Source organism: Rutidosis leptorrhynchoides, chromosome 1 (genome assembly GCF_046630445.1).
Source record: "Rutidosis leptorrhynchoides isolate AG116_Rl617_1_P2 chromosome 1, CSIRO_AGI_Rlap_v1, whole genome shotgun sequence".
NCBI lineage: Eukaryota > Viridiplantae > Streptophyta > Magnoliopsida > Asterales > Asteraceae > Rutidosis > Rutidosis leptorrhynchoides.
In genome coordinates, this window is record NC_092333.1 from 214268315 (window position 1) to 214275409 (window position 7095).

Genomic DNA, 7095 nt, shown 5'->3' on the forward strand with positions numbered 1-7095 from the left:
GCTCTCTGTCTAGCATTTTCGTACTCCTGTGAAGCTATAAACCTTTGCATTTCTTGCATTTCATTTCCCCCTCCTACATTACCTTGCTGTTGGTTTCTCTCAACCTGTGGATGTCTACCATGGTATTGTACTGCGGCGTTATTTCGCCTCTTCAAAACTTTCGCACCATGGTATACATTTAAACCTATAGTATCGCGGGGTTCTGGTTCTTCTACTAATAATCCCCCCCGACTTATATCCACACCGAGATATTCACCAATCAAAGTAATAAAAATACCACCTCCTATTATGCTATGCGGTCGCATCCCCCTAACCATAGCTGATAAATAATAACCCACACAATAAGGTATACTTACAGCGCTTTGTGGGTCTCGAATACACATATGGTAAAACAAATCCTGTTCATTTACCTTTTCCTTGTTCTTACCCCTTTGTGTAATCGAATTAGCTAAAAACCTATGAATCACTCTTAATTCGGCTCTATCTATATCCAAATAAGAGTAATTTCCCCCTTTGAAACGGTGATGGCTTGTCATTTGACTCCACACACCGTGTGTATCAAAATTTTTATCTATCTTTCTACCGTTTAGTATCAACCCTCTACAATCGGCAGATGCTAACTCCTCAGGCGTATATATACGTAAAGCCTGAGCCATGTCTAGTAAAGACATGTGGCGCATCGAACCTCCTAACAAAAATCTAATAAATGATCGGTCGGTTAAACTAGCTACCCGATCATTTAATTCTATACTACATAACAATTCTTCACACCATACTTTATATACAGGTGTACGCATGGTGAATAAACGTACCCAGTCATTAAAAGTAGAATTACCATACCTCTGTACAAGTAATTCCCTAATTGGCCCGGCCAATTCTACAGCTTCTAAGGGTCCCCATTCTATGACTCTCGGTACCTCAACAACCTTAGAATGAAGAGTATGCAAACCCCTTTGGTATTTTGGATAATCTATCCAAAGTCTGTCAAATCTCAGGTTCGGGTGCAACTCTTCCAAGTGCATATCAGAAAAGGTCATGACTGGATGAGGTATATCCTGCTTGTAGTAGTTATCCACCTCCTGTTGTTCCGCATTCTCAGCAGGAGCATTGCGAGCTTGGGATGAAGATTCACCCCTTTCAGTCTGCAAAACACATCAAACACAATTTTTGTGCATCCAAATATGCATTAGTGTCAGCAAAATCATCAATCAAAATAATTACAATGACATGATCAATTTATATCAAACTTAAGCTCATTTTCACATTTTTATCAAATCTACACTTTTTCAAATAAGCATATACGAAAATGTTCGCCAAGTTCATAAGCATTTAACTCAAATAACATGTCAAAATAATCGTTACTAGTAATTAAACAAGTTTCAGTTGGCATTATCTCTCAAAAATCAAGTTCATGAATTTTAGACATGAAAAAGTCCACTTTAATTTTCAAAATCATGTTTAGGCTCAAAGTTTGGATCATTTAACTACCTAGACATGTTACACTACTTAATTTAGCAACAATTTAAGACAAAAATCGGCCATAACCTGTTTATATCAAAAAGCCCCAAATTTGCTCAAGAACACAAACCCTAGATTACTCAAAATTTGAAGTTTAAGGCTTCTAATCATGTTAAATATCATCAATTTAGGTTATACAAGCATAATACATAAACAATTTAAGCCTAATTACACTAAAAAGCATCAAAATCAAATTGGGGAAAAAATTGCTCAAGAACACAAATTTCGGATTAAATGGTGTTTAGGTGTAGAAATTTACCATTTTTCTTGAGTAATTCCTTGATAGCATCCTTCTCAACATGATTTTAGTAAAAGATTTGATGATTAACGGTTAAAAATTGTGATTTTGGGGGTGTTTTTGGTGTATTTTCGCGCAGTATTTCGGGTTTATTTTGCAGGTTTGGTTTTGTGGTGTGTGGACTGATTAATTCGATCAGTTTATATATTTTTTTCTGGATTTCGGTCCTCCCGCGACTCGCGGGGATTAAACCTCCAAACTCCGCGAGTCGCGGAAGTTTGGTATATATTATTTATATATATATATTATTTATATATATATATATATATATATATATATATATATATATATATATATATATATATATATATCTTATACTAATTAGAACATTTAAGTAATTAATTTTAAAATTTTGTTTCCCTTGTTATTTAGGACGAGGTCGTTTCGGATCGATGTCCTAGTCCGTCCCTCGACAAAATTTTAAAATTTGTCTTTTTGTAGCTATTGTTTTAAAAGCTAAGATTTTTGGTTTTTTTTTTTTTTAATGTTTTTGGCATACTTTAATTCAATAAGATTAAAAATAATGATAATAAAAGTTCTCGTCCCTCCCTTGGGTAAAGCAATTTTGGTTCAACGACCTAGTCTTCAACTTACGACGAATTTTAAAAATCATATTTTTAACTTAATGAGATAAAGTAAATTTTTGTTTTTAAATTCACACAATTTAAATATAAAATTCAAAATTAATATTAAAAATTCACACCAAACTTAAAATTTGAAATGCATAAAATTAAAAATTCATTTTTTTTTAAAAAAAAATTAAAAATTAACACTAAACTTAATTTAAAAATTCATATTATAAATTTACACCAAACTTATATTAATTTTTCAAATATTTACAATTTTAAAAATATTGTTTTTACAAAGTTTACAATATTAATTTAAGATTTAAATATTAACATGGTAAAAATAAAATTAAAAATCTTTTTGACTTTTTATCCCACTTTAATCAATCAAATATTATCAAAAATATGCGCCCCTCTTTTCGGTAAAGTAATTTCGGTTCCAAAACCTAATTTAACTCATGACGAATTTTTGAAATATTTTGGGTTGATTGATTAAAGATATTTATACCTTAAGAATAAACGTTAAATTTCGCAGTGATGTAATAAATTTTTGTATGATATCAATAATTTCGGTCGCCAAACCTAATTTTATTCAATACCAATTTAATACTTTATAGCGAACAAATTAGCGTTTATTATCAAAAGGTTAAAAATAAAAAAAATAAAATATAAAAACTGTACAGACTTACCTGTGAAATAGATTTCTTAGTTATATGATCTATCCCATTCATAAGATAGTCGGTTTAATTGGTTTTCCATAGCTACATAGGCGTAACCTCGAGCATTCAGTGTCTTTTCTTCTAAACATACGAACGGTCCGTCTCTGCATAAAGTAACAAATTCGGTATTTGAATAGGTTTGATTATTTGAACATTTACCTCCATGTAACCATTTTCCGCATTTGTGACATCTTTCTAGGTGTCGTGCTCTTCTTTTCGCTGCGGATTTTGATTTTCCTTTACCAAATTGTAACTTATTATCTTCGCATCTGGATTCTTTTCTAACTCCGTCCATTCTTTCTCTGATTACTGATACTATTTCACTTGGAAGTGTGTCATTATTACGTTTAGTGATCAAAGCGTGTAGCATTAGACCATGGTTTAGTTCACAGGCAGTCTTCATTTCCTAAAAAAAAGAAAAATTCAGAATGGGGGGAGAAGACTAGTTCTTTAGGGTCTGCTAGGGAAAGACCATTCGGGTTCCATTTTCGAGAACTACACGAAAACAGACAATCTAACTCTAACAGAAATACATATTATCCTTTAAAGACTTGATTCTCCCCACACTTAGTTAGCTGTGGTGTCGAAATTGTGATTAACTTCGTTGTCGACTTCCATCGGACCATGTATGTAATGTTTAACTCTGTGACCATTAACATTAAATTCAATCCCATTTGAATTTATTAATTCTATCGTTCCGTATGGGAAAACTCTTTTGACTATGAATGGTCCAGACCATCTTGATTTCAATTTTCCAGGAAATAGCTTGAATCGTGAATTGAAAAGAAGAACTCTGTCTCCTTCTTTAAATTCTTTTGAACTTCTGATTCTTTTATCATGCCATTTCTTCGTTCTTTATTTATCGATTAACGAATTTTCGTATGCTTCATGTCTTAATTCTTCTAATTCGTTTAGTTGACTTAATCGTAGACGTCCGGCTTCATGTAAATCAAGATTACATGTCTTCAAAGCCCAAAATGCTTTGTGTTCAATTTCTACTGGAAGATGACATGCTTTTCCATAAACAAGTTTAAAAGGTGTAGTTCCAATTGGAGTTTTGTAGGCTGTTCTAAAAGCCCAGAGTGCATCCTCCAATTTAATGGACCATTCCTTCGGATTTGATCCTACGATTTTCTCTAGAATACGTTTTAAAGCTCGGTTGGTATTTTCAACTTGTCCACTTGTTTGTGGATGATATGCGGTGGAGATTTTATGAGTTACTCCATATCTTTTAAGAACTTTCTCAAGTTGATTATTACAGAAATGAGTACCCCGATCACTTATTAAAGCTTTCGGTGTTCCAAACCTTGCAAAAAGACGTTTTAAAAAATTGACTACAACTCGTGCATCGTTAGTTGTGAGAGCTTGTGCTTCCGCCCATTTAGATACATAATCAATGTCTACGAGTATATATAGATTATTATGAGATTTTGGAAATGGACCCATAAAGTCAATACCCCAAATGTCAAATACTTCACATACTTGGATGACATTTTGTGGCATTTCATCACGTTGACTTATTTTTCCGGCCCTTTGACAAGCATCACAGGATTTGCAAAGAAGATATGCGTCTTTGTAAATTGTAGGCCAATAGAATCCAGCATCATAAACTTTTCTTGATGTTAGTTGAGGCCTATAATGCCCTCCTGTTGGTCCTGTGTGACAATGGTTTAAAATTTTACTAGCTTCATCTCCGAATACACATCGGCGTATTATTCCATCGGGACAACTTTTAAACAGATGTGGATCTTCCCAAAAATAGTGTTTTATATCACTGAAGAATTTCTTTCGTCTTTGGTATGATAATCCTTTTTCAAGGAATCCACATACTAAATAGTTTGCATAGTCTGCAAACCATGGGATTTCATTATAATCTATCTTCAATAGATATTCATCAGGAAAGTTGTCTTGTATGGCCGATTCATTTAGAACTTCTAATTCGGGATTTTCAAGACGAGAAAGGTGATCAGCGGCGAGATTTTCTGCTCCTCTTTTATCTCGGATTTCAATATCAAACTCTTGTAAGAGTAAGATCCAACGGATTAGTGTTGGTTTAGCATCTTGTTTTGAAAATAGGTATCTAAGAGCAGAATGGTCGGTATAGACCACCGTTTTTGCTAGAACGAGATATGATCGAAATTTGTCAAAAGCAAAGACAATAGCAAGGAGTTCTTTTTCAGTAGTTGTATAGTTCATTTGTGCTCCTTGTAATGTCTTACTAGCATAATATATAGGTTGAAATCGTTTTTCAATCCTTTGTCCTAAAACGGCTCCCATTGCAAAATCACTTGCATCGCACATTAGTTCAAATGGTAGATTCCAATTTGGTGTTATCATGATCGGCGCATTAGTGAGTTTTTCTTTAAGAATATTAAAAGATTTGATACACTCATCTGAAAAGATGAATGGAGCATCCTTTTCTAGGAGTTTATTCATAGGAGTGGCAATTTTAGAAAAATCTTTTATGAAACGTCGGTAAAAACCGGCATGCCCTAGAAAACTCCTAACTCCTCTAACATTGGTGGGATATGGAAGTTTAGCAATTACATCTACTTTAGCTCTATCCACTTCAATTCCTTCTTTTAAAATTTTATGTCCAAGAACGATGCCTTCTTTAACCATGAAATGGCATTTCTCCCAATTAAGTACTAGATTTAATTGTTCGCATCTAATAAGCATTCGTTCAAGATTAACTAGACATGATTCAAATGTATCACCGAAGACTGAAAAGTCATCCATGAATACTTCCATGCATTCTTCTATCATGTCGTGAAAAATTGCCATCATACACCTTTGAAAGGTTGCAGGGGCGTTGCAAAGTCCAAATGGCATGCGTTTGTAAGCAAAAGTTCCATAAGGGCACGTGAATGTGGTTTTCTCTTGATCTTCGGGTGCTATTGGAATTTGAAAATATCCGGAAAATCCATCTAGAAAACAATAGTAACTATTTCCGGCTAATCTTTCCAACATTTGATCTATGAAAGGTAAGGGAAAGTGATCTTTTCTGGTGGCGTCATTTAATTTTCTATAATCAATACATACACGCCATCCTGTTACAGTTCTAGTAGGAATAAGCTCATTTTTCTCATTTGTAATGACAGTCATGCCACCCTTCTTAGGAACGCATTGAACTGGGCTTACCCACGGACTATCAGAAATTGGATAAATTAAACCTGCGTCTAGCAGTTTAATAATCTCTTTCTTAAATACATCTTGCATATTAGGATTTAGTCTTCGTTGGCGTTGCACATACGTTTTATGACCTTCTTCCATAAGGATTTTATATGTGCAATACGAAGGACTTATTCCTTTAATATCATGAATCTTCCATGCAATGGCTGGTTTATGAGCTTTCAACACAGAAATGAGTTGTGATTTCTCATTTTTAGTAAGAGAAGACGATATTATTACAGGTAATTCAGATTCACCATGTAAATAAGCGTATTCCAAATGGTTTGGAAGTGGCTTTAACTCTAATTTCGGAGGTTCTTCTATCGATGATTTATATCGATATCTGTCTTCTTCTTTTAGCATTTGAATTTCTACTGTTGTTGGTTCATATCCATTAGCTATAAGTGTAGCTAACATTTCAGCTTCATCAATTGGTTCATTACCTTCTCCTAAAGAACATTCTCCTGTTCCTTGTAATTCTGGAAATTCTTCTAATAATTCTGCATGTGCATCTATAGTTTGAATATAATAACATGTATCATCTGCAGATTGTGGTTGTTGCATTGCTCTATCAACTGAAAAGGTAACACTCTCATCCTCTATACTTAGGGTCAGTTTCTTACCGAACACGTCTATCATTGCTTTAGCCGTGTTTAAGAATGGTCTTCCTAATATGAGAGGAACTTGAGAATCTTCTTCCATGTCCAAAACAACAAAATCTACTGGAAATACTAAAGTACCAACTTTAACTAGCATGTTCTCCATTATCCCTCTAGGATATTTTATTGATCTATCGGCTAGTTGTATGCTTATTCTGGTTGGT